This window comes from Pinus tabuliformis, chromosome 8 (assembly GCF_031772625.1).
Source record: "Pinus tabuliformis cultivar Carrire ecotype Pingquan chromosome 8, CPIR1, whole genome shotgun sequence".
Lineage (NCBI taxonomy): Eukaryota > Viridiplantae > Streptophyta > Pinopsida > Pinales > Pinaceae > Pinus > Pinus tabuliformis.
This window is the reverse complement of record NC_142294.1, coordinates 844442169-844449928: the sequence shown is the minus strand read 5'-3', so window position 1 is coordinate 844449928 and position 7760 is coordinate 844442169.

Genomic DNA, 7760 nt, shown 5'->3' with positions numbered 1-7760 from the left:
CTTGTTTAATTGTAACTAGGAATATGCGTAGCAGCATTGTATGATTGTTGCTAGACCCTTGCTGGGCTAGTAGGGATCGCCTCTATCCGTAGAGGGGATTTACCTCTCCAACAAATATCATGCATCAAAAGGTTCATTGTGTGAACCAAACACCTAGACCAAAATATGTCGGGGTATTTATCCTCAATAATTGCTCCCGTTGCCTTACAATTAGGAGCATTATCAGTGATGACTTGGATGACATTGTATGGCCCAATACGGTCAATTGTTTCAAGTAATGGTTCTTCAATGTTGATGTCGGCCTTGAACTTGTCTGAGTAATCATACGCTGAAAGAAAGATGGCACCACTAACAAAGACAACGATAACACTTATCAATGGCTTGCCTTTTACATTTGTCCATCCGTCAGATACAATGGACACCCCATGGTCAATCCAAGAACTTGTCATTCTACTCAAAGAATGTGATATTTTTTCCTTTTCATGATCAAGTCCAACAGTTCTAGCCTTGTCATACCCAGGGCTCTTGTATCCTTTAGGGGCATTATTTATGGCAGAGACCATTTTGTGCCAATAAGGTGAGCGAAGAACATTGAATAGTATCCCACATGCATAGAGAAACCTGTAAACTTTTGAATCCACATCATTCCTACACCCTTCATCAAGAAACTCTGATATGCTTCTCCGCCTTAAACTTGGTGACGTTGTGCTTCCATATCCACTGCCATGGGAGGATGCTGAAGGAGTTCTTTGTGCATGTGATTGTGAGCTTGGTTCAAAGAAACCATTTGATTTTTTAGATTTGTATTGGGCTTCCTGCTAACACACCTGTACAAGTTTTGATTCATATTTGTTTATCTGCATCCCATGGCCTTTTCCCGCAGAGGTGCTTTCTAGCACGAGTGTATGAACCTGTGTAATTATTGTTGCAATGGGGGCAATGAAATTTAGTGGTTCCACCCCCTTTCCCTCCTTCAGGCCTATTAACATATTTCCACAATGGGGTTTGGTCTTGTTTAATTTTTTGAGCCAACTCATGTTTACTCTCCTCCAACTCCTCCTCACCAAGGTACTCCTCTCCGGGGTTTTCATCAAATCCACTAAGATCCACTTTTTCATTCCCTTCTTCATTTTCAACCCTCATTTTTCTACTCTCCAACACTGTAATAACCAAAAAGAGAACCAAGAAGAAGAAAATGCCAAGAAATATAACCATGATGTTTGAAATTTGAAGTTTTGAATCTGCAAAAAAGTGGAATGAGAATGGGAATGGGAAATAGAGAAAAAAAAATTATTTATTTATTTAGGAATGAACATTAAAAAAAATTGCTAGAATAGAGTGTAAAGCCTACCTCTTTGACCTCCAATCTCCCCTTGCAAGCTCTTCAATCCCCCCTTGCTCTATCCTTGCTCCTTACTCTCTCTTGCTCCTCACTCTCTCTTGCTCTCTCTTGCTCTCACTCTCTCTATTTCTCAAATAATGAAATTCATTTGAGGGAGGGTTTATTTATATTCCCTCTCTCCCTTCCCTCCCTTTATTTTTTTCCACCGTCGCTTCTTTTCTTCCGCCGTTATTTTTTTCCGCGCGAATTTATTTTGGGTGTCACTCATCACTGCCAGGGGCGATTTTTATAGCCCGGAAGCGATCGTCCCCGACCGCTCCCGGAGCGATGCTCCCTAAATCAATTCGGAAATAGGCAAGGAGCAGAATTTTTTTTAGAGAGCACGCTTTTCGGGAGTGCATTCCCGACCAGCTCCCAAGTCGCTCCTGCTCGGAGCACGGATTGGTAACGGGATCGAAAGAGGGCGCTCCCCCACAACATTGTTCAATATAAACCAAGCAAGTGGTGTGGAGATTTTAAGTGCAGATAATTAAGGGTACCAACAAGCCATGGGAAATGCAAAAAGGGAAAACCTAGAAGATTGGGAATTGACCAAGTATGGGAAATGCAAAAAGGGAAAACCTAGAAGATTGGGAATTGGCCAAGTATGTGCAATAGAATAAGTGGGATTGAAAGTTTCAAGAAGTGTAGGGATGGAGAAAGTGTCAAAAAGTTGAAATTGTATAAGACGAAAAAAATGACCAGCTATTGGAGCAGCATCCGACTATTCACAGTTGTGCGGGGAGAGATCCCCAGGTACTTCTACGAAAGTGTTGACAAAATATTGAAGCGGGGAAACCAAAGATGACCAGATCAAAATTGATCTTGGTGGTTTCTTTTGTGCAATCTGAATATCTAGAAGCAAATTATGGTGCCAACAACCACAATAAATTAGAGAAATCAGTCAATCATTCAAACCCTTGTGATCAAATATAAATATGAAAAATCCCTCATATGCAAAGATAGAGATTAACAGAAAGTGGGACTTGGAGAGGTTTTAGCCTTACAATTTATAAGGACCCGAGATACTCTGTAGGGATGGTTATACAACAAATCACAACCCTTGTGTTGTAATCTACTGTACTTTGTATTTCAGCTTTTTATTATGGAGTAGGTGTTATGTTGTCACAACAAAAATCATACCAACAATCTAGTTTTATTTCTCGGGCTCGATGTGCGTGTGAATCTCTCTATTTCACTGCGAAATTGGTTTGAAAGCTTAATTGTTTGATGTCAGCGCTGAAAAGCGATCCGAACAATGTTGGTAACATCAATCACTTTTTCAACCAGTCAATTTTTCGGGCTTGAAAAAATCACGATTTCTTTTCAATTTTTTCTAAAAAAATCGCAGTTTTTTCAGATTTCCCAGGGGGTTTTCTAAACAAATCGTGGTCAGTCATAATTCCTCTCTTTGGTTTTTTGAGCTGTGACACAATTTGGACTAAGCGAAGGGTTATTGCAGAGTGTTGGGCAAGTGGATTTATCAAAAGTAAAAAGATGAATGAAAACTTCGTTATTTTACTTTACCATTAATTGTTTCAGATGTTTGTGACAAAGTTACCAGAAACGCCTGGAGAAATTGTCTGAAACGTCATTTTCCATTTTTGAAACGGAAACGGTACCATCCGGTACAATTCGTATTCGAATTTCGAAAACTCTGTATCCGGTTTTGGAAATGTTTTTGGAGGTTTTAAATTTAAATTTAAAGTATTTAAAAACATTTCTAAAAGCTAGATATAAAAATGGAAGTGCATAGACCCTAAATTATAGGCATGGGTTACATGATCTAAGGAAATTTGAAAATAAGGAACATGGAAGTTTTAATGGCTTCCTAAGAATTTCAAAAATATATATTCAATCAAACCATAAAAATAGAAATTCTCACAACTTCTTAAGCTTATCTTTATACAATCAAAATTATATTAAAAATGTTTAAAAAATTTAAATAATAATTTATGTAACTTTAAATATAATCAATAATGTTAAATAATAATAATAGAAGAAGAAATACATTTAATTCATAATTTTATTTTAATTTTCCATATATATAATAAAACTAAATTATAATTAAATAAATTATAAAAATTGTATTTTTTAAAATAAATATTTTTTATTAAATAATTAATTTAATATTATTGATAAAATAATTACTTAAAAATATAGTAATATATTAAAATCGAATACAATTCATTTCATTTGTACAGTGCATCATAAAATATTTATACAAATTACAACCATTACAATGACATAGTAAAAAGTACAAAGAGTTTGTATTCAAAAAATTAAGAAAGAGTCAAAGCCATTTTTTTTAAATAATCTTCCCATCTTAAATATACTGAACATTCAATTAAGGGTATGGGTTACATTATTCAATGAAAAAACATTTTCATCCGTCAATGCCTCCCGTGTTGTTGACCTCCAGTCTTCATTGTAGTTTATAGAGGACTGTCCGCCTCCACACCTCATTGGAAAAAATGAATAATTGTTTTACCTTTAACCCATTGCAGTCGCGTAGACTCAGATACTTCAGATTTTTCAGCTTTCCAATCTTGGACAGCAATGATTGTAGGTTTTCACACTGTTGAAGATCCAAAAACTGAAGGGAAGACTGAAGAGTATCAGGCATTACTTTAACTTTCAATGACAGTGTGATTCGTCCATTTACATTGCAGGGCAGGTGGGGCATTCAGCTTCCTGCAGACATGTTAAAGTTTATGCGATTTCTTTTCTAAAAGAAAATTGTCCTGCGAATTCGTGCGTGAGATAAAGCACAGAATGAGCATAATAACTAAGAGGAAATGCAATAAAGGAAAAACAGCGGTCGTGTTGCTTTCGTTATGTGGAAATTTTCAATTTTATCAAATTAATAAAATAAAAAATAAAAGAGTGGTGGTGTGGCCAGTCCCGTGGAATATAAATGCGGAACATTTTATTTTTGTGAAAGTTAAAGTTTTAAAGTTATTTTTATAATGGTAAAGGATTTAAATCATTTATTATTCCTTTTGTGTGGGCTGTCGAGCCACCCTGTTGAAATATGCTTGAACTTGTGGGGTTGTAGCTCAATTGGTAGAGTGCCCTGACGGTATTTGGGAGGTTTGGATTCAAGTCCTAGCTAGTCGATGTTTACACCACAGTATGCTATCATAGCCGGTGTGCTCAAGACCGCATGTCTTGAAGGGATGCGTTGGGCTGTCAATCCACCCTCCAAAAATATGCTTGAACAGGTGGGCCACAAGCTCAGTAGATAGAGCCAAGTCCTAAGGCCCCGGGCCAGTAGCTCAGTGGATAGATCAGACTCCTGAGGTCCTGCGTTGAGTTCTAGCTGTTCCTACCAGTATGCTATCATAGCCAGTGTGCTCAAGCCCGCATGTCTTGAAGGGATGCGTTGGGCGGTCCATGCACCCTCCAAAAATATGCTCGAACATGTGGGCCACTAGCTCAGTAGATAGAGACGAGTCTAAGGCCCGGGCCAGTAGCTCAGTGGATAGATCAGAGTCCTGAGGTCAGTTGTTCCTACCAGTGTGCTATCATAGCCAGATTAACAGCTAGGTGTGCTCAAGTCCACGTGTGTTCTCTCGAAGGATGCGTTGGCAGTCCAAGCACTCTTTAATAATTTGGTATTATTTAAGTTTTTAATTTGGTATGGAAAAAAATTTAAGGCTCACTTGGATTGTGGAGAGTTTATATTTTAATTTGGTATTGGAAAAAATTTAGGGTCCACTTGGATTGTGGAGAGTTTATATTTTGAAGGATGTATTGGCAGTTCAAGCATTTTTAAGAAGGTTTAATTTGGTATTATACAAATAGATTCAGGGTCTTGAAAATTTTTAGGGTGCACTTAGATTGTGGAGAGTTTATATTTTGTTGGAATCTGACAAAATAATTTTAAGTCAGATTGTGATTTTTTGTTGTTTAAAAAGCTTTTTTGAATTCATAATTCAATGCTTTGAAAAACCCGGAGCATTTGGATTGTAGAGAGTTCACAGCGCAAACTTGTAGATTCCAATAAATCCTTATTAATTTTCAGATAAATTTAACCAGAAAATATACCCAAAAATATTCAAAACATAAAAAAGTTAATCTACCGCCTCCAAAAAATATGCTCAAAAGTGTTGGCCACCAGCTCAGTGGATAGAGCACCCTAACTTGGTTGAGCGTCCCAAGGAACTGCCTTGAGTTCTGGTTGTTCTTATCAGTGAGGATCCGTGGGACCTCACCCTGCCACACGAGATCTCAGCGGCAGTTCTGTCTCAAATTTGTTCTTGGGAGACGGACTAGGTCCTCCAGCGTTTAGCAGCATGCGAACCCCCCAGGAAATGATTTAGTGGACAGTCTGCACTTGCCATTGGGTCTTCATCGGGCCAATACACTTTGTTGAGTTTCTTCAATGTTATTCATTCAGCGTCAAATGTTAGTAGAGATGGGTTTGATCCTCAAACCTATCAGCTCCTGGATCTTCTCTGCTAGGGCCAGATGTTGATTTACTTCATGCATTGTATTTTTTATAGGAGACTATTTAGTTCTCCCGCTTTGTGTATACATCAGTGTACTCAACAGTTTCTTTGACTTACTTCGTGGTCATTAGTTAGACATAAATATAATTATTTTATCTTGTCTTATCAAAATAGTGAGAAGACTTGGTAAGAAGCATTGAAAACAGTTGTTGGATTGTAAGTGGGATTAAAAGGCAGAGAGGAAACATGATTTAGCTCTGACAGGGGCAAAGAATACAAATCATTGTCATTCAAGGATCAAGGGATCAGCGGGAGGTTCACATTGCAACTGCGAAACACCTGAGCATAGTGGTGTTGCCGAGGAAGAATTGTACAATTATGGACATGGTTCAAGCAGAAAAATATTGATAGTGTGCTTTGGTCAGAACATGTTACTGTGTTGTCTACTTTGATCAACATATGTTTGACGAAAGTTGGAAGAGGCGTAGAGCCGACTGTAAAAATGTATGTGCGCATTTACCAGCAGAGAAGCGACATAAGGTGGAAGACGGTATCTGAAAATAGATTTTTCCTTGGATGCAAAATGAGAAGTCCAAGCTTGTTGATTGTGGGATGTTAAGGATCAAGAGCTCATAAAGGGAGCGGCCAAGAAATCGAGCGATAAAGGATTTGTTGTGGAACCAGTGGAGGGTTAAACAACAAAGGAAAGCAACAAACAATAGAACTTAATGTCTAGTTGAAACCTCAGGCAAATTTACTGAGAGGAAGTTGAAACGGTACTTTAAGACCATTGAAGATTTAAGCATGTCAGAATCAGAGAAAAATAAACAGGCGAAGACTAGTAGAAAGACAAAGCAAGGAAACGCACAAGGGTTGATATTTTGCAAATTAAATGCAGGCACCTTTGGAATCAGAAGCAATGGCAGATCAACTTCGCTTTAATGACCACTGTACTAATTTGGATGAGTAAGGAGGTTTCTGATTGTGTGTGATACAAATTATCATATATGCAAGCTCTTTTCGACACCCTTTCAGTGTTATATAACAAAGGTAAAGGCCTATAACACTACCCCATTTTCATTAATCCTGTTGTCCTCTCATTCCTATGGAATTATGACCCAAATCAGGCAAGGGATTATCGTTCCAGCCCAGAATGATTTAAGCTAGCTTGACCAAGTTGGTGTTACTTCCAGCCCAAAACTAATAGACAAGATGATTCACTTTAGCCTGATGACCCAGCTAGTGTTTTGCAAGATGATAATTCAAATAGCAGAATTTTTCACCAAGGTTCTGTAAAAAGAGAAATTCCAGAAGTTTCTACAAATATTGAATATGGAGGAGCAGCATTTTCCATTAAGGAGTGATGTTATCAGAAATAATGGAAAATCATAGGGATTTAACTTGAAACTTGTTGAAATTTTCAGTCAAATATTTGAGTATTCAAAGAAAAATGTCGAATTAAAAGTTCAAATCTGTAAAGGAGATGCGGCAGTCCAAATGGTGAATGGCTGAAATGAAGCACCAATGTCAGATTCTCAACAAGACACAATATGCAGAAGTTCAAATGCGGATGGCCAAGAACCTGCAAAGGGAGGCTATGGGGCTGCAAGGTAAAAATATAGATACAGAGATTTGGAAGTGAAAGTTTGCGAACCCACAGAGAAGGTTTACAAAGCTGCAAAGGTTGAGAGTAGACCACAGGTCTGCTGTGAATCTATAAATAACGGAGTCATGGAAAAAGGGATTATAGAACCATAGGACTCCAGTGAAATTAACGAGTGTTCTACACATTCAATACAAACCAATCAAGTGGTGTGGAGATTTGAGGTGCAGATAATTAAGGGTGCCAACAAGCCATGGGAAATGCAAAAAGGGAAAACCTAGAAGATTGGGAATTGGGCAAGTATGTAACATAGAATAAGTGG